We start from the raw sequence: 14,710 nt of genomic DNA on the forward strand, positions 1-14,710 counted from the left end.
TAAAAATAATATTCTTTGGATCGTTTATTTTGCCATCTGACCTTCTTCACTGATACAATTGCCCTTCACATCTTGTTGGAATGTGTCAGAATGGCTGAGTGGTCTAAGGCGCCAGACTCAAGACAGATAATCCTTCTCAGCTGCTGAGGTTTCTGGTCTCCAAATGGAGTTGTGGGTTCAAATCCCACTTCTGACAAAGGTCCTTCTCAGGATTGACCAGACTAGAAATTGAATTTAAAGAAATAATGAGAAAATAAAATATATAATTCATTCTCTTTATTTTGCCATCTGACCAACTTCACTGATAGAAATACCATTCTCATCATTGTGTATTCATGTCAGAATGGCCGAGCGGTCTAAGGCGCCAGACTCAAGACAAATAATCCTTCTCAGTTGCTGAGGTTTCTGGTCTCTGAATGGAGGTGTGGGTTGAAGTCCCACTTCTGACAAAGGCTCTTTTGAAGTGAAATGAAGTGGATTGACCAGACTAGAAATTGAATTTAAAGAAATTATGAGACAATAAATCATATTCTTTGGATCCTTTATTTTGCCATTTGACCTTCTTCACTGATGCAATTGCCCTTCACATCCTTGTATGAATTTGTCAGAATGGCCGAGTGGTCTAAGGCGCCAGACTCAAAACAGATAATCCTTCTCAGTTGCTGAGGTTTCTGTTCTCCAAATGGAGGCGTGGGTTCAAATATCCCACTTCTGACAAAGGGCTTTCGTTGATTTGACCAGACTAGAAATTGAATTTAAAGAAATGATGAGACAATAAATTATATATATTGGAACCTTTATTTTGCTATCTGACCAACTACACTGATAGAAATGCCCTTCACATCCTTGCGTGAACATGTCAGAATGGCCGAGTGGTCTAAGGCGCCAGACTCAAGACAGATAATCCTTCTCAGTTGCTGAGGTTTCTGGTCTCCAAATGGAGGCGTGGGTTCAAATCCCACTTCTGACAGAGGCTCTTTTGAAGTGAAATGAAGTGGATTGACCAGACTATAAATTGAATTTAAAGAAATTATGAGACAATAAATAATATTCTTTGGATCCATTATTTTGCCATTTGACCTTCTTCACTGATACAATTGCCCTTCACATTCTTGTATTAATGTGTCAGGCTCAAGACAAATAATCCTTTCTCAGTTTCTGAGCATTCTGGTCTCCGAATGGAGGCGTGGGTTCAAATCCCACTTCTGACAAAGGCAGTTTTGGACTGACCAGACTTGAAAATTAATTTAAAGAAATCATGAGACAATAAAAAATATTCTTTGGATCGTTTATTTTGCCATTTGACCTTCTTCACTGATAGAAGTGCCCTTCACATCCTTGTGGAACCATGTCAGAATGGCCGAGTGGTCTAAGGCGCCAGACTCAAGACAGATAATCCTTCTCAGCTGCTGAGGTTTCTGGTCTCCAAATGGAGTTGTGGGTTCAAATCCAACTTCTGACAAAGGCTCTTTTGAAGTGGATTGACCAGACTAGAAATTGAATTTTTAAGAAAAATAGTGAGAAAATAAATAATAATTCGGATACTTTATTTTGCCATCTGACCAACTTCACTGATAGAAATACCATTCTCATCGTTGTGTATTCATGTCAGAATGGCCGAGCGGTCTAAGGCGCCAGACTCAAGACAAATAATCCTTCTCAGTTGCTGAGGTTTCTGGTCTCCGAATGGAGGCGTGGGTTCAAATCCCACTTCTGACAGAGGCTCTTTTGAAGTGAAATGAAGTGGCTTTTTGAAGTGGATTGACCAGACTATAAATTGAATTGAAAGAAATTATGAGACAATAAATAATATTCTTTGGATCCTTTATTTTGCCATTTGACCTTCTTCACGGATACAATTGCCCTTCACATCCTTGTACGGATGTGTAAGAATGGCCGAGTGGTCTAAGGCGCCAGACTCAAGACAGATAATCCTTCTCAGTTGCTGAGGTTTCTGGTCTCCAAATGGAGGCGTGGGTTCAAATCCCACTTCTGACAAAGGCAGTTTTGGACTGACCAGACTAGAAAATGAATTTAAAAATGGAGGCGTGGGTTCAAATCCCACTTCTGACAAAGGCTGTTTTGGACTTATGACCAACTTCACTGATAGAAATGCCCTTCACATCCTTGTGTGAACATGTCAGAATGGCCGAGTGGTCTAAGGCGCCAGACTCAAGACAGATAATCCTTCTCAGTTGCTGAGGTTTCTGGTCTCCAAAATGAGGCGTGGGTTCAAATCCCACTTCTGACAGAGGCTCTTTTGAAGTGAAATGAAGTGGATTGACCAGACTAGAAATTGAATTTAAAGAAATTATGAGACAATAAATAATATTCTTTGGATCCTTTATTTTGCCATTTGACCTTCTTCACTGATGCAATTGCCCTTCACATTCTTGTGTATTGTGTCAGAATGGCCGAGTGTCTAAGGCGCCAGACTCAAGACAAATAATCCTTCTCAGTTTCTGAGGTTTCTGGTCTCCGAATGGAGGCGTGGGTTCAAATCCCACTTCTGACAGAGGGAGTTTTGAAATGAAGTGGACTGACCAGACTAGACAATGAATTTAAAGAAATCATGAGACAATAAAAAATATTCTTTGGATCATTTATTTTGCCAATTGACCTTCTTCACTGATAGAAATGCCCTTCACATCCTTGTGTGAACATGTCAGAATGGCCGAGTGGTCTAAGGCGCCAGACTCAAGACAGATAATCCTTCTCAGTTGCTGAGGTTTCTGGTCTCCAAATGGAGGCGTGGGTTCAAATCCCACTTCTGACAAAGGCTCTCTTTTGAAGTGAAATTGGTGGAGACTAGAAAGAATTTAAAGAAATATGAGAAATAAAAAATATTCTTTGGATCGTTTATTTTGCCATTTGACCAACTTCACTGATAGAAATACCATTTCATCATTCTTGTATTCATGTCATGTCAGAGTGGCCGAGCGGTCTAAGGCGCCAGACTCAAGACAAATAATCCTTCTCAGTTGCTGAGGTTTCTGGTCTCCGAATGGAGGCGTGGGTTCAAATCCCACTTCTGACAGAGGCTCTTTTGAAGTGGCTTTTTGAAGTGGATTGACCAGACTAGAAATTGAATTTAAAGAAATAGTGAGAAAATAAATAATATTCTTTGAATCCTTTATTTTGCCATTTGACCTTCTTCACTGATAGAAATGCCCTTCACATCCTTGTGAAACCATGTCAGAATGGCTGAGTGGTCTAAGGCGCCAGACTCAAGACAGATAATCCAGCTTCTCAGTTGCTGAGGTTTCTGGTCTCCAAATGGAGACGTGGGTTCAAATCCCACTTCTGACAAAGGCTCTTTTTTGAAGTGGATTGACCAGACTAGAAATTGAATTTAAAGAAATGAATTGAAACTAATAATAATTCGGATCCTTTATTTTGCCATCTGACCAACTTCACTGATAGAAATGCCCTTCACATCCTTGTGTGAACATGTCAGAATGGCCGAGTGGTCTAAGGCGCCAGACTCAAGACAGATAATACTTCTCAGTTGCTGAGGTTTCTTTTCTCCAAATGGAGGCGTGGGTTGAAGTCCCACTTCTGACAAAGGCTCTTTTGAAGTGAAATGAAGTGGCTTTTTGAAGTGGATTGACCAGACTAGAAATGAATTTAAAGAAATTATGAGACAATAAATAATATTCTTTGGATCGTTTATGTTGCCATTTGACCTTCTTCACCGATGCAATTGCCCTTCACATCCTTGTATGAATTTGTCAGAATGGCCGAGTGGTCTAAGGCGCCAGACTCAAGACAGGTAATCCTTCTCAGTTGCTGAGGTTTCTGGTCTCCAAATGGAGGCGTGGGTTCAAATCCCACTTCTGACAAGGCTCTTTTGAAGTGGATTGACCAGACTAGAAAATGAATTTAAAGAAATTATGAGACAATAAATACTATTATTTGTATCGTTTATTTTGCCATCTGACCAACTTCACTGATAGAAATACCATTCTCATCATTGTGCATTCATGTCAGAATGGCCGAGTGGTCTAAGGCGCCAGACTCAAGACAAATAGTAATCCTTCTCAGTTTCTGAGGTTTCTGGTCTCCGAATGGAGGCGTGGGTTCAAATCCCCCTTCTGACAGTGGCTCTTTTGAAGTGAAATGAAGTGGCTTTTTGAAGTGGATTGACCAGACTAGAAATTGAATTTAAAGAAATTATGAGACAATAAATAATATTCTTTGGATCCTTTATTTTGCCATTTGACCTTCTTCACGGATACAATTGCCCTTCACATCCTTGTATGAATGTGTCAGAATGGCCGAGTGGTCTAAGGCGCAAGACTCAAGACAAATAGTTCTTCTCAGTTGCTGAGGTTTCTGGTCTCCAAATGGAATCTTGGGTTCAAATCCCACTTCTTACAAAGGCCGCTTTGATTTGACCAGACTAGAAGTTGAATTTAAAGACATGATGAGACAATAAATTACATATATTGGAAGATCTGTTTTGCTATCTGACCAACTACACTGATAGAAATGCCCTTCACATCCTTGTGTGAACATGTCAGAATGGCTGAGTGGTCTAAGGCGCCAGACTCAAGACAGATAATCCTTCTCAGTTACTGAGGTTTCTGGTCTCCAAATGGAGTTGTGGGTTCAAATCCCACTTCTGACAAAGGCTCTTTTGAAGAGAAATGAAGTGGATTGACCAGACTAGAAATTATGAGACAATAAATAATATTCTTTGGATCCTTTATTTTGCCATTTGACCTTCTTCACTGATACAATTGCCCTTCACATTCTTGTATTAATGTGTCAGGCTCAAGACAAATAATCCTTCTCAGTTTCTGAGCATTCTGGTCTCCGAATGGAGGCGTGGGTTCAAATCCCACTTATGACAAAGCAGTTTTTGATTGGACTGACCAGACTAGAAAATGATTTTAAAGAAATCATGAGACAATAAAAAATATTCTTTGGATCATTTATTTTGCCATTTGACCTTCTTCACTGATAGAAGTGCCCTTCACATCCTTGTGGAACCATGTCAGAATGGCCGAGTGGTCTAAGGCGCCAGACTCAAGACAGATAATCCTTCTCAGCTGCTGAGGTTTCTGGTCTCCAAATGGAGGCGTGGGTTCAAATCCCACTTCTGACAAAGGCTCTTTTGAAGTGGATTGACCAGACTAGAAATTGAATTTAAAGAAATAGTGAGAAAATAAATAATAATTCGGATCCTTTATTTTGCCATCTGACCAACTTCACTGATAGAAATACCATTCTCATCATTGTGTATTCATGTCAGAGTGGCCGAGCGGTCTAAGGTGCCAGACTCAAGACAAATAATCCTTCTCAGTTGCTGAGGTTTCTGGTCTCTGAATGGAGGCGTGGGTTCAAATCCCACTTCTGACAGAGGCTCTTTTGAAGTGAAATGAAGTGGCTTTTTGAAGTGGATTGACCAGACTAGAAATTGAATTTAAAGAAATTATGAGACAATAAATAATATTCTTTGGATCCTTTATTTTGCCATTTGACCTTCTTCACGGATACAATTGCCCTTCACATCCTTGTATTCATGTCAGAATGGCCGAGCGGTCTAAGGCGCCAGACTCAAGACAAATAATCCTTCTCAGTTGCTGAGGTTTCTGGTCTCCAAATGGAGGCATGTGTTCAAATCCCACTTCTGACAAAGGCTTTTTTGGGACTTTTTGACCAGACTAGAAATTGAATTTAAAGAAATGATGAGACAAAAAAATATATTCTTTGGATCCTTTATTTTGCCATTGGCCAACTTCACTGATAGAAATGCCCTTCACATCCTTGTGTGAACATGTCAGAATGGCCGAGTGGTCTAAGGCGCCAGACTCAAGACAGATAATCCTTCTCAGTTGCTGAGGTTTCTGTTCTCCAAATGGAGGCGTGGGTTGAAGTCCCACTTCTGACAAAGGCTCTTTTTGATGAAGTGCTTTTTGAAGTGGATTGACCAGACTAGAAATTGATTTAAAAAGAAATATGAGACAATAAAATATTCTTTGGATCCTTTTATTTTGCCATTTGACCTTCTTCACAGATGCAATTGCCCTTCACATCCTTGTGGGAACCATGTCAGAATGGCCGAGTGGTCTAAGGCGCCAGTCTCAAGACAAATAATCCTTCTCAGTTGCTGAGGTTTCTGGTCTCCAAATGGAGGCGTGGGTTAAAATCCCACTTCTGACAAAGGCTGTCTTTTGAAGTGAAATGACCAGACTAGAAAATGAATTTAAAGAAATCATGAGACAATAAAAAATATTCTTTGGATCGTTTATTTTGCCATTTGACCTTCTTCACTGATAGAAATGCCATTCTCATCATTGTGTATTCATGTCTGAATGGCCGAGTGGTCTAAGGCGCCAGACTCAAGACAGATAGTCCTTCTCAGTTGCTGAGGTTTCTGGTCTCCGAATGGAGGCGTGGGTTCAAATCCCACTTCTGACAGAGGCTCTTTGGCTTTTTGTTTTTGATTGGATTTTTGTAGGTGTTGTGTTTAGAGTAGTATTTGAATTTAAAGAAATAGTGAGAAAATAAATAATATTCTTTTTTTACCTTCTTCACTGATAGAAATGCCATTCTCATCGTTGTGTATTCATGTCAGAATGGCCGAGTGGTCTAAGGCGCCAGACTCAAGACAAATAGTTCTTCTCAGTTGCTGAGGTTTCTGGTCTCCAAATGGGGGCGTGGGTTCAAATCCCACTTCTGACACAAAGGCTCTTTAGTGAAATGAAGTGGCTTTTTGAAGTGGATTGACCAGCCTATAAATTGAATTGAAAGAAATTATGAGACAATAAATAATACTCTTTGGATCATTTATTTTGCCATTTGACCTTCTTCACTGATAGAAATGCCCTTCACATCCTTGTGGAACCACGTAAGAATGGCCGAGTGGTCTAAGGCGCCAGACTCAAGACAAATAATTCTTCTCAGTTGCTGAGGTTTCTGGTCTCCAAATGGAGGCGTGTGTTCAAATCCCACTTCTGACAAAGGCCCTTTTGATTTTGAAGACTAGAAATTGAATTTTAAAGAAATGATGAGACAATAAAATAATTTTTTTGGATCCTTTATTTTGCCATCTGACCAACTTCACTGAGATGCCATTCACATCAAACAATCAGAAATTCTTGGTCTAAGGCGCCATAATCAAGACAAATAATCCTTCTCAGTTGCCATTTGGACGATGGAGGCGTGGGTTCAAATCCCACTTCTGACAGAGGCTCTTATGAAGTGAAATGAAGTGGCTTTTTGAAGTGGATTGACCCTTCACATAAATAATATTCCTTTATTTTGCCATTTGACCTTCTTCACTGATACAATTGCCCTTCACATCCTTGTGTGAATGTGTCAGAATGGCTGAGTGGTCTAAGGCGCCAGACTCAAGACAGATAATCCTTCTCAGCTGCTGAGGTTTCTGGTCTCCAAATGGAGGCGTGTGTTCAAATCCCACTTCTGACAAAGGCTCTTTTGAAGTGGATTGACCAGACTAGAAATTGAATTTAAAGAAATAGTGAGAAAATAAATAATAATTCGGATCCTTTATTTTGCCATCTGACCAACTTCTCTGATAGAAATACCATTCTCATCGTTGTGTATTCATGTCAGAGTGGCCGAGCGGTCTAAGGCGCCAGACTTATGACAAATAATCCTTCTCAGTTGCTGAGGTTTCTGGTCTCCGAATGGAGGCGTGGGTTCAAATCCCACTTCTGACAGAGGCTCTTTTGAAGTGAAATGAAGTGGCTTTTTGAAGTGGATTGACCAGACTAGAAATTGAATTTAAAGAAATTATGAGACAATAAATAATATTCTTTGGATCGTTTATTTTGCCATTTGACCTTCTTCACGGATACAATTGCCCTTCACATCCTTGTATGAATGTGTCAGAATGGCCGAGTGGTCTAAGGCGCCAGACTCAAGACAAATAATTCTTCTCAGTTGCTGAGGTTTCTGGTCTCCAAATGGAGGCCTGTGTTCAAATCCCACTTCTGACAAAGGCCGTTTTGATTTGACCAGACTAGAAATTGAATTTAAAGAAATTATGAGACAATAAATTACATATATTGGAAGATCTGTTTTGCTATCTGACCAACTACACTGATAGAAATGCCCTTCACATCCTTGTGAGAACATGTCAGAATGGCCGAGTGGTCTAAGGCGCCAGACTCAAGACAGATAATCCTTCTCAGTTGCTGTGGTTTCTGGTCTCCAAATGGAGGCGTGGGTTCAAATCCCACTTCTGACAAAGGCTCTTTTGAAGAGAAATGAAGTGGATTGAGCAGACTAGAAATTATGAGACAATAAATAATATTCTTTGGATCCTTTATTTTGCCATTTGACCTTCTTCACTGATACAATTGCCCTTCACATTCTTGTATTAATGTGTCAGGCTCAAGACAAATGATCCTTCTCAGTTTCTGAGCATTCTGGTCTCCGAATGGAGGCGTGGGTTCAAATCCCACTTCTGACAAAGGGAGTTTTGGTCTGACCAGACTAGAAAATGAATTTAAAGAAATCATGAGACAATAAAAAATATTCTTTGGATCCTTTATTTTGCCATTTGACCTTCTTCACTGATAGAAATGCCCTTCACATCCTTGCAGAACCATGTCAGAATGGCCGAGTGGTCTAAGGCGCCAGACTCAAGACAGGTAATCCTTCTCAGCTGCTGAGGTTTCTGGTCTCCAAATGGAGACGTGGGTTCAAATCCCACTTCTGACAAAGGCTCTTTTGAAGTGGATTGACCAGACTAGAAATTGAATTTAAAGAAATAGTGAGAAAATAAATAATAATTCGGATCCTTTATTTTGACATCTGACCAACTTCACTGATAGAAATACCATTCTCATCATTGTGTATTCATGTCAGAATGGCCGAGCGGTCTAAGGCGCCAGACTCAAGACAAATAATCCTTCTCAGTTGCTGAGGTTTCTGGTCTCCGAATGGAGGCGTGGGTTTAAATCCCACTTCTGACAGAGGCTCTTTTGAAGTGAAATGAAGTGGCTTTTTGAAGTGGATTGACCAGACTAGAAATTGAATTTAAAGAAATTATGAGACAATAAATAATATTCTTTGGATCCTTTATTTTGCCATTTGACCTTCTTCACTGATACAATTGCCCTTCACATCCTTGTAGAATTGCCCTTGACATCCACGTGTAATTGCCCTTGACATCCACGTGTTATTATCCTTCTCAGTTGCTGAGGTTTCTGGTCTCCAAATGGAGGCGTGGGTTCAAATCCCCCTTCTGACAAAGGGAGTTTTGGTCTGACCAGACTAGAAAATGAATTTAAAGAAATCATGAGACAATATGAGACAAAAAATATTCTTTGGATCATTTTATTTTGCCATTTGACCTTCTTCACTGATAGAAATGCCCTTCACATCCTTGTGTGAACCATGTCAGAATTGCCGAGTGGTCTAAGGCGCCAGACTCAAGACAGATAATACTTCTCAGTTGCTGAGGTTTCTGGTCTCCAAATGGAGGCGTGGGTTCAAATCCCACTTCTGACAATGGCTCTTTTTTTGAAGTGGATTGGATTGACCAGACTAGAAATTGAATTTAAAGAAAAATGTGAGAAAATAAAATATAATTCTTTGGATCCTTTATTTTGCCATCTGACCAACTTCACTGATAGAAATGCCCAGAAAGATCCTTGTGTATTCATGTCAGAATGGCCGAGCGGTCTAAGGCGCCAGACTCAAGACAAATAGTTCTTCTCAGTTGCTGAGGTTTCTGGTCTCCAAATGGAGGCGTGGGTTGAAGTCCCACTTCTGACAAAGGCTCTTTTGTAGTGAAATGAAGTGGCTTTTTGAAGTGGATTGACCAGACTAGAAATTGAATTTAAAGAAATTATGAGACAATAAATAATATTCTTTGGATCCTTTATTTTGCCATTTGACCTTCTTCACGGATACAATTGCCCTTCACATCCTTGTATGAATGTGTCAGAATGGCCGAGTGGTCTAAGGTGCCAGACTCAAGACAGATAATACTTCTCAGTTGCTGAGCATTCTGGTCTCAAAATGGAGGCGTGGGTTCAAATCCCACTTCTGACAAAGGCTCTTTTGAAGTGCTTTTTGACCAGACTAGAAATTGAATTTAAAGAAATTATGAGACAAATAAATAAATATTCTTTGGATCCTTTATTTTGCCATTTGACCTTCTTCACTGATAGAAATGCCCTTCACATCCTTGTGGAAGACATGTCAGAATGGCCGAGTGGTCTAAGGCGCCAGACTCAAGACAGATGATCCTTCTCAGTTGCTGAGGTTTCTGTTCTCCAAATGGAGGCGTGGGTTCAAATCCCACTTCTGACAAAGGCTCTTTTGAAGTGGATTGACCAGACTAGAAATTGAATTTAAAGAAATTATGAGACAATAAATAATATTCTTTGGATCCTTTATTTTGCCATTTGACCTTCTTCACTGATAGAATTGCCTTCTTCTCATCGTTGTGTATTCATGTCAGAATGGCCGAGTGGTCTAAGGCGCCAGACTCAAGACAAATAGTTCTTCTCAGTTGCTGAGGTTTCTGGTCTCCGAATGGAGGCGTGGGTTCAAATCCCACTTCTGACAAAGGCTCTTTTGAAGTGAAATGAAGTGGTGGCTTTTTTGAAGTGGATTGACCAGACTAGAAATTTGAAATTAAGAAAGTATGAGACAATAAATAATATTCTTTGGATCCTTTATTTTGCCATTTGACCTTCTTCACGGATACAATTGCCCTTCACATCCTTGTTTTTGCCATTTGACAGAATGGCCGAGTGGTCTAAGGCGCCAGACTCAAGACAGATAATCCTTCTCAGCTGCTGAGGTTTCTGGTCTCCAAATGGAGTTGTGGGTTCAAATCCCACTTCTGACAAAGGCCGTTTTGATTTGACCAGACTAGAAATTGAATTTAAAGACATGATGAGACAATAAATTATATATATTGGAAGATCTGTTTTGCTATCTGACCAACTACACTGATAGAAATGCCCTTCACATCCTTGTGTGAACATGTCAGAATGGCCGAGTGGTCTAAGGCGCCAGACTCAAGACAGATAATCCTTCTCAGTTGCTGAGGTTTCTGTTCTCCAAATGGAGGCGTGGGTTGAAGTCCCACTTCTGACAAAGGCTCTTTTGAAGTGAAATGAAGTGGATTGACCAGACTAGAAATTATGAGACAATAAATCAATATTCTTTGGATCCTTTATTTTGCCATTTGACCTTCTTCACTGATGCAATTGCCCTTCACATTCTTGTATTAATGTGTCAGGCTCAAGACAAATAATCCTTCTCAGTTTCTGAGCATTCTGGTCTCCGAATGGAGGCGTGGGTTCAAATCCCACTTCTGACAAAGGGAGTTTTGGACTGACCAGACTAGAAAATGAATTTAAAGAAATCATGAGACAATTCGAATGGAGGCGTTTGTTTAATTTATTTTTCTGTTTGAGGTTGTTTTGTGATAGAAATGCCCTTCACATCCTTGTGGAACCATGTCAGAATGGCCGAGTGGTCTAAGGCGCCAGACTCAAGACAGATAATCCTTCTCAGCTGCTGAGGTTTCTGGTCTCCAAATGGAGTCGTGGGTTCAAATCCCACTTCTGACAAAGGCTCTTTTGAAAGTGGATCGATTGACCAGAGTAGAAATTGAATTTAAAGAAATAGTGAGAAAATAAATAATAATTCGGATCCTTTATTTTGCCATCTGACCAACTTCACTGATAGAAATACCATTCTCATCATTGTGCATTCATGTCAGAATGGCCGAGCGGTCTAAGGCGCCAGACTCAAGACAAATAATCCTTCTAAGTTGCTGAGGTTTCTGTTCTCCGAATGGAGGCGTGGGTTCAAATCCCACTTCTGACAGAGGCTCTTTTGAAGTGAAATGAAGTGGCTTTTTGAAGTGGATTGACCAGACTAGAAATTGAATTTAAAGAAATTATGAGACAATAAATAATACTCTTTGGATCCTTTATTTTGCCATTTGACCTTCTTCACGGATACAATTGCCCTTCACATCCTTGTACGGGTGTGTCAGAATGGCTGAGTGGTCTAAGGCGCCAGACTCAAGACAGATAATCCTTCTCAGTTACTGAGGTTTCTGGTCTCCAAATCGAGGCGTGGGTTCAAATCCCACTTCTAACAAAGGCTCTTTTGAAGTTTGACCAGTGGAAATTGAATTTAAAGAAATTATGAGACAATAAATAATATTATTTGGGAAGATTTATTTTGCCATTTGACCTTCTTCACTGATACAAATGCCTTTCATCATTCATTGTATTAATGTCTCAGGCGCCAGACTCAAGACAAATTGTCCTTCTCAGATGCTGAGGTTTCTGGTCTCCGAATGGAGGCGTGGGTTCAAATTCCACTTCTGACAAAGGCTCTTTTTGGACTGACCGGACTGACCAGACTAGACAATGAATTTAAAGAAATCATGAGACAATAAAAAATATTCTTTGGATCCTTTATTTTGCCATTTGACCTTCTTCACTGATAGAAATGCCCTTCACATCCTTGTGGAACCACGTAAGAATGGCCGAGCCGTCTAAGGCGCCAGACTCAAGACAAATAATTCTTCTCAGTTGCTGAGGTTTCTGTTCTCCGAATTGAGGCGTGGGTTCAAATCCCACTTCTGACAAAGGCAGTTTTGATTTGACCAGACTAGAAATTGAATTTAAAGACATGATGAGACAATAAAATATATCTTTGGATCCTTTATTTTGCTATCTGACCAACTACACTGATAGAAATGCCCTTCACATCCTTGTGTGAACATGTCAGAATGGCCGAGTGGTTTAAGGCGCCAGACTCAAGACAGATAATCCTTCTCAGCTGCTGAGGTTTCTGGTCTCCAAATGGAGGCGTGGGTTCAAATCCCACTTCTGATAAAGGCTCTTTTGAAGTGGATTGACCAGACTAGAAATTGAATTTAAAGAAATAGTGAGAAAATAAATAATAATTCGGATCCTTTATTTTGCCATCTGACCAACTTCTCTGATAGAAATACCATTCTCATCGTTGTGTATTCATGTCAGAATGGCCGAGCGGTCTAAGGCGCCAGACTCAAGACAAATAATCTTTCTCAGTTGCTGAGGTTTCTGGTCTCCGAATGGAGGCGTGGGTTCAAATCCCACTTCTGACAGAGGCTCTTTTGAAGTGAAATGAAGTGGCTTTTTGAAGTGGATTGACCAGACTATAAATTGAATTTAAAGAAATTGTGAGACAATAAATAATATTCTTTGGATCCTTTATTTTGCCATTTGACCTTCTTCACTGATACAATTGCCCTTCACATCCTTGTGTGAACCATGTCAGAATGGCCGAGTGGTCTAAGGCGCCAGACTCAAGACAGATAATCCTTCTCAGCTGCTGAGGTTTCTGGTCTCCAAATGGAGGCGTGGGTTCAAATCCCATTTCTGATAAAGGCTCTTTTGAAGTGGATTGACCAGACTAGAAATTGAATTTAAAGAAATAGTGAGAAAATAAATAATAATTTGGATCCTTTATTTTGCCATCTGACCAACTTCACTGATAGAAATACCATTCTCATCATTGTGTATTCATGTCAGAATGGCCGAGCGGTCTAAGGCGCCAGACTCAAGACCGAATAATCCTTCTCAGTTGCTGAGGTTTCTGGGTCTCCGAATGGAGGCGTGGGTTAAAATCCCACTTCTGACAGAGGCTCTTTTGAAGTGAAATGAAGTGCTTTTTGAAGTGGATTGACCAGAACTAGAATTGAATTTAAAGAGACTAGAAATTGAATTTAAAGAAATTATGAGACAATAAATCATATTCTTTGGATCCTTTATTTTGCCATTTGACCTTCTTCACGGATACAATTGCCCTTCACATCCTGGTCTCCAAACGGAATGTGTCAGAATTGCCGAGTGGTCTAAGGCGCCAGACTCAAGACAAATAATCCTTCTCAGTTGCTGAGGTTTCTGGTCTCCAAATGGAGGTGTGTTTTCAAATGACCCACTACACTGACAAAGCCCTTCACATTTGTGTGACCATGTCAGAATGGCCGAGTGGTTAAGGCGCCAGACTCAAGACAGATAATCCTTCCAGTTGCTGAGGTTTCTGGTCTCCAAATGGAGGCGTGGGTTCAAATCCCACTTCTGACAAAGGCTCTTTTGAAGAGAAATGAAGTGGATTGACCAGACTATTCTTTGGATCCTTTATTTTGCCATTTGACCTTCTTCACTGATGCAATTGCCCTTCACATTCTTGTATTAATGTGTCAGGCTCAAGACAAATAATCCTTCTCAGTTTCTGAGCATTCTGGTCTCCGAATGGAGGCGTGGGTTCAAATCCCACTTTATCAAGAACAACAGAAAACAGTAATTAATGACTTACATGGCCAAAATGTGTTACATTATTGAGTTGTTTTGGACTTGTGTTTCTTTCAGCCCAGGATTTTTGGCCATATACAACACTTATAGTTTAATGGATGATACCACAGACAAGATTGTGCAGGTCAGTTTACATTACATAAATTTACATTCCGAATGTTATTTAAAAGACACCCTAGTGAGTGTTAAGTACTTTAAAGTGAAGTACAGTATTGGATTTTTTCCTTTTTTTCACCTCATTTGAAATTCTCTCAATATTTCATAACACTTGTAGGATATTTTGAACATGAACGACAATACACACCTTGTTTGTCTCGTATGGTTTTAATTGTCAGGTTACTCAAGCATCTAGTTCTGTGGCCATGGAGCCAATCGGTTTCAAGAGCAATCCA

The 14,710-nt window shown here is 40.1% G+C and overlaps 40 non-coding genes across 40 annotated transcripts; all 40 read left to right on the top strand.

Moving 5' to 3' along the window:
* Positions 1 to 84: 84 nt before the first annotated feature.
* Positions 85 to 196, top strand: trnal-caa. The gene is made up of 2 exons: positions 85 to 122; positions 151 to 196. It is a non-coding gene; the product is annotated as a tRNA-Leu (tRNA).
* Positions 197 to 603: 407 nt separating this feature from the next.
* trnal-caa lies at positions 604 to 717 on the top strand. Its single transcript has 2 exons — positions 604 to 641; positions 670 to 717. It is a non-coding gene; the product is annotated as a tRNA-Leu (tRNA).
* Positions 718 to 858: 141 nt separating this feature from the next.
* trnal-caa lies at positions 859 to 970 on the top strand. The gene is made up of 2 exons: positions 859 to 896; positions 925 to 970. It is a non-coding gene; the product is annotated as a tRNA-Leu (tRNA).
* Positions 971 to 1,350: 380 nt separating this feature from the next.
* Positions 1,351 to 1,462, top strand: trnal-caa. The gene is made up of 2 exons: positions 1,351 to 1,388; positions 1,417 to 1,462. It is a non-coding gene; the product is annotated as a tRNA-Leu (tRNA).
* A 145-nt stretch (positions 1,463 to 1,607) lies between these two features.
* Positions 1,608 to 1,719, top strand: trnal-caa. Its single transcript has 2 exons — positions 1,608 to 1,645; positions 1,674 to 1,719. It is a non-coding gene; the product is annotated as a tRNA-Leu (tRNA).
* A 167-nt stretch (positions 1,720 to 1,886) lies between these two features.
* trnal-caa lies at positions 1,887 to 1,998 on the top strand. The gene is made up of 2 exons: positions 1,887 to 1,924; positions 1,953 to 1,998. It is a non-coding gene; the product is annotated as a tRNA-Leu (tRNA).
* Positions 1,999 to 2,139: 141 nt separating this feature from the next.
* Positions 2,140 to 2,251, top strand: trnal-caa. Its single transcript has 2 exons — positions 2,140 to 2,177; positions 2,206 to 2,251. It is a non-coding gene; the product is annotated as a tRNA-Leu (tRNA).
* A 153-nt stretch (positions 2,252 to 2,404) lies between these two features.
* On the top strand, positions 2,405 to 2,515 carry trnal-caa. The gene is made up of 2 exons: positions 2,405 to 2,441; positions 2,470 to 2,515. It is a non-coding gene; the product is annotated as a tRNA-Leu (tRNA).
* A 149-nt stretch (positions 2,516 to 2,664) lies between these two features.
* trnal-caa lies at positions 2,665 to 2,776 on the top strand. The gene is made up of 2 exons: positions 2,665 to 2,702; positions 2,731 to 2,776. It is a non-coding gene; the product is annotated as a tRNA-Leu (tRNA).
* A 149-nt stretch (positions 2,777 to 2,925) lies between these two features.
* Positions 2,926 to 3,037, top strand: trnal-caa. Its single transcript has 2 exons — positions 2,926 to 2,963; positions 2,992 to 3,037. It is a non-coding gene; the product is annotated as a tRNA-Leu (tRNA).
* A 157-nt stretch (positions 3,038 to 3,194) lies between these two features.
* On the top strand, positions 3,195 to 3,309 carry trnal-caa. The gene is made up of 2 exons: positions 3,195 to 3,232; positions 3,264 to 3,309. It is a non-coding gene; the product is annotated as a tRNA-Leu (tRNA).
* Positions 3,310 to 3,730: 421 nt separating this feature from the next.
* On the top strand, positions 3,731 to 3,842 carry trnal-caa. The gene is made up of 2 exons: positions 3,731 to 3,768; positions 3,797 to 3,842. It is a non-coding gene; the product is annotated as a tRNA-Leu (tRNA).
* A 143-nt stretch (positions 3,843 to 3,985) lies between these two features.
* trnal-caa lies at positions 3,986 to 4,100 on the top strand. Its single transcript has 2 exons — positions 3,986 to 4,023; positions 4,055 to 4,100. It is a non-coding gene; the product is annotated as a tRNA-Leu (tRNA).
* Positions 4,101 to 4,518: 418 nt separating this feature from the next.
* On the top strand, positions 4,519 to 4,630 carry trnal-caa. Its single transcript has 2 exons — positions 4,519 to 4,556; positions 4,585 to 4,630. It is a non-coding gene; the product is annotated as a tRNA-Leu (tRNA).
* A 368-nt stretch (positions 4,631 to 4,998) lies between these two features.
* trnal-caa lies at positions 4,999 to 5,110 on the top strand. The gene is made up of 2 exons: positions 4,999 to 5,036; positions 5,065 to 5,110. It is a non-coding gene; the product is annotated as a tRNA-Leu (tRNA).
* A 142-nt stretch (positions 5,111 to 5,252) lies between these two features.
* trnal-caa lies at positions 5,253 to 5,364 on the top strand. Its single transcript has 2 exons — positions 5,253 to 5,290; positions 5,319 to 5,364. It is a non-coding gene; the product is annotated as a tRNA-Leu (tRNA).
* Positions 5,365 to 5,784: 420 nt separating this feature from the next.
* trnal-caa lies at positions 5,785 to 5,896 on the top strand. The gene is made up of 2 exons: positions 5,785 to 5,822; positions 5,851 to 5,896. It is a non-coding gene; the product is annotated as a tRNA-Leu (tRNA).
* A 160-nt stretch (positions 5,897 to 6,056) lies between these two features.
* On the top strand, positions 6,057 to 6,168 carry trnal-caa. Its single transcript has 2 exons — positions 6,057 to 6,094; positions 6,123 to 6,168. It is a non-coding gene; the product is annotated as a tRNA-Leu (tRNA).
* A 146-nt stretch (positions 6,169 to 6,314) lies between these two features.
* trnal-caa lies at positions 6,315 to 6,426 on the top strand. Its single transcript has 2 exons — positions 6,315 to 6,352; positions 6,381 to 6,426. It is a non-coding gene; the product is annotated as a tRNA-Leu (tRNA).
* A 152-nt stretch (positions 6,427 to 6,578) lies between these two features.
* trnal-caa lies at positions 6,579 to 6,690 on the top strand. Its single transcript has 2 exons — positions 6,579 to 6,616; positions 6,645 to 6,690. It is a non-coding gene; the product is annotated as a tRNA-Leu (tRNA).
* Positions 6,691 to 7,325: 635 nt separating this feature from the next.
* Positions 7,326 to 7,437, top strand: trnal-caa. Its single transcript has 2 exons — positions 7,326 to 7,363; positions 7,392 to 7,437. It is a non-coding gene; the product is annotated as a tRNA-Leu (tRNA).
* A 142-nt stretch (positions 7,438 to 7,579) lies between these two features.
* trnai-uau lies at positions 7,580 to 7,691 on the top strand. Its single transcript has 2 exons — positions 7,580 to 7,617; positions 7,646 to 7,691. It is a non-coding gene; the product is annotated as a tRNA-Ile (tRNA).
* A 167-nt stretch (positions 7,692 to 7,858) lies between these two features.
* On the top strand, positions 7,859 to 7,970 carry trnal-caa. Its single transcript has 2 exons — positions 7,859 to 7,896; positions 7,925 to 7,970. It is a non-coding gene; the product is annotated as a tRNA-Leu (tRNA).
* Positions 7,971 to 8,109: 139 nt separating this feature from the next.
* On the top strand, positions 8,110 to 8,221 carry trnal-caa. Its single transcript has 2 exons — positions 8,110 to 8,147; positions 8,176 to 8,221. It is a non-coding gene; the product is annotated as a tRNA-Leu (tRNA).
* Positions 8,222 to 8,585: 364 nt separating this feature from the next.
* trnal-caa lies at positions 8,586 to 8,697 on the top strand. Its single transcript has 2 exons — positions 8,586 to 8,623; positions 8,652 to 8,697. It is a non-coding gene; the product is annotated as a tRNA-Leu (tRNA).
* Positions 8,698 to 8,839: 142 nt separating this feature from the next.
* On the top strand, positions 8,840 to 8,951 carry trnal-caa. Its single transcript has 2 exons — positions 8,840 to 8,877; positions 8,906 to 8,951. It is a non-coding gene; the product is annotated as a tRNA-Leu (tRNA).
* Positions 8,952 to 9,377: 426 nt separating this feature from the next.
* trnal-caa lies at positions 9,378 to 9,489 on the top strand. Its single transcript has 2 exons — positions 9,378 to 9,415; positions 9,444 to 9,489. It is a non-coding gene; the product is annotated as a tRNA-Leu (tRNA).
* A 155-nt stretch (positions 9,490 to 9,644) lies between these two features.
* On the top strand, positions 9,645 to 9,756 carry trnal-caa. The gene is made up of 2 exons: positions 9,645 to 9,682; positions 9,711 to 9,756. It is a non-coding gene; the product is annotated as a tRNA-Leu (tRNA).
* Positions 9,757 to 9,923: 167 nt separating this feature from the next.
* Positions 9,924 to 10,035, top strand: trnal-caa. Its single transcript has 2 exons — positions 9,924 to 9,961; positions 9,990 to 10,035. It is a non-coding gene; the product is annotated as a tRNA-Leu (tRNA).
* A 149-nt stretch (positions 10,036 to 10,184) lies between these two features.
* On the top strand, positions 10,185 to 10,296 carry trnal-caa. The gene is made up of 2 exons: positions 10,185 to 10,222; positions 10,251 to 10,296. It is a non-coding gene; the product is annotated as a tRNA-Leu (tRNA).
* Positions 10,297 to 10,442: 146 nt separating this feature from the next.
* trnal-caa lies at positions 10,443 to 10,554 on the top strand. The gene is made up of 2 exons: positions 10,443 to 10,480; positions 10,509 to 10,554. It is a non-coding gene; the product is annotated as a tRNA-Leu (tRNA).
* A 174-nt stretch (positions 10,555 to 10,728) lies between these two features.
* trnal-caa lies at positions 10,729 to 10,840 on the top strand. Its single transcript has 2 exons — positions 10,729 to 10,766; positions 10,795 to 10,840. It is a non-coding gene; the product is annotated as a tRNA-Leu (tRNA).
* Positions 10,841 to 10,979: 139 nt separating this feature from the next.
* On the top strand, positions 10,980 to 11,317 carry trnal-caa. Its single transcript has 2 exons — positions 10,980 to 11,017; positions 11,272 to 11,317. It is a non-coding gene; the product is annotated as a tRNA-Leu (tRNA).
* A 141-nt stretch (positions 11,318 to 11,458) lies between these two features.
* Positions 11,459 to 11,570, top strand: trnal-caa. Its single transcript has 2 exons — positions 11,459 to 11,496; positions 11,525 to 11,570. It is a non-coding gene; the product is annotated as a tRNA-Leu (tRNA).
* Positions 11,571 to 11,717: 147 nt separating this feature from the next.
* Positions 11,718 to 11,829, top strand: trnal-caa. The gene is made up of 2 exons: positions 11,718 to 11,755; positions 11,784 to 11,829. It is a non-coding gene; the product is annotated as a tRNA-Leu (tRNA).
* Positions 11,830 to 12,742: 913 nt separating this feature from the next.
* On the top strand, positions 12,743 to 12,854 carry trnal-caa. The gene is made up of 2 exons: positions 12,743 to 12,780; positions 12,809 to 12,854. It is a non-coding gene; the product is annotated as a tRNA-Leu (tRNA).
* A 142-nt stretch (positions 12,855 to 12,996) lies between these two features.
* trnal-caa lies at positions 12,997 to 13,108 on the top strand. Its single transcript has 2 exons — positions 12,997 to 13,034; positions 13,063 to 13,108. It is a non-coding gene; the product is annotated as a tRNA-Leu (tRNA).
* Positions 13,109 to 13,276: 168 nt separating this feature from the next.
* Positions 13,277 to 13,388, top strand: trnal-caa. Its single transcript has 2 exons — positions 13,277 to 13,314; positions 13,343 to 13,388. It is a non-coding gene; the product is annotated as a tRNA-Leu (tRNA).
* A 142-nt stretch (positions 13,389 to 13,530) lies between these two features.
* trnal-caa lies at positions 13,531 to 13,644 on the top strand. Its single transcript has 2 exons — positions 13,531 to 13,568; positions 13,598 to 13,644. It is a non-coding gene; the product is annotated as a tRNA-Leu (tRNA).
* A 336-nt stretch (positions 13,645 to 13,980) lies between these two features.
* trnal-caa lies at positions 13,981 to 14,090 on the top strand. Its single transcript has 2 exons — positions 13,981 to 14,017; positions 14,045 to 14,090. It is a non-coding gene; the product is annotated as a tRNA-Leu (tRNA).
* The last annotated feature ends 620 nt before the right edge of the window (positions 14,091 to 14,710 follow it).

Source organism: Cyprinus carpio, chromosome A20 (genome assembly GCF_018340385.1).
Source record: "Cyprinus carpio isolate SPL01 chromosome A20, ASM1834038v1, whole genome shotgun sequence".
Classification (NCBI taxonomy): domain Eukaryota; kingdom Metazoa; phylum Chordata; class Actinopteri; order Cypriniformes; family Cyprinidae; genus Cyprinus; species Cyprinus carpio.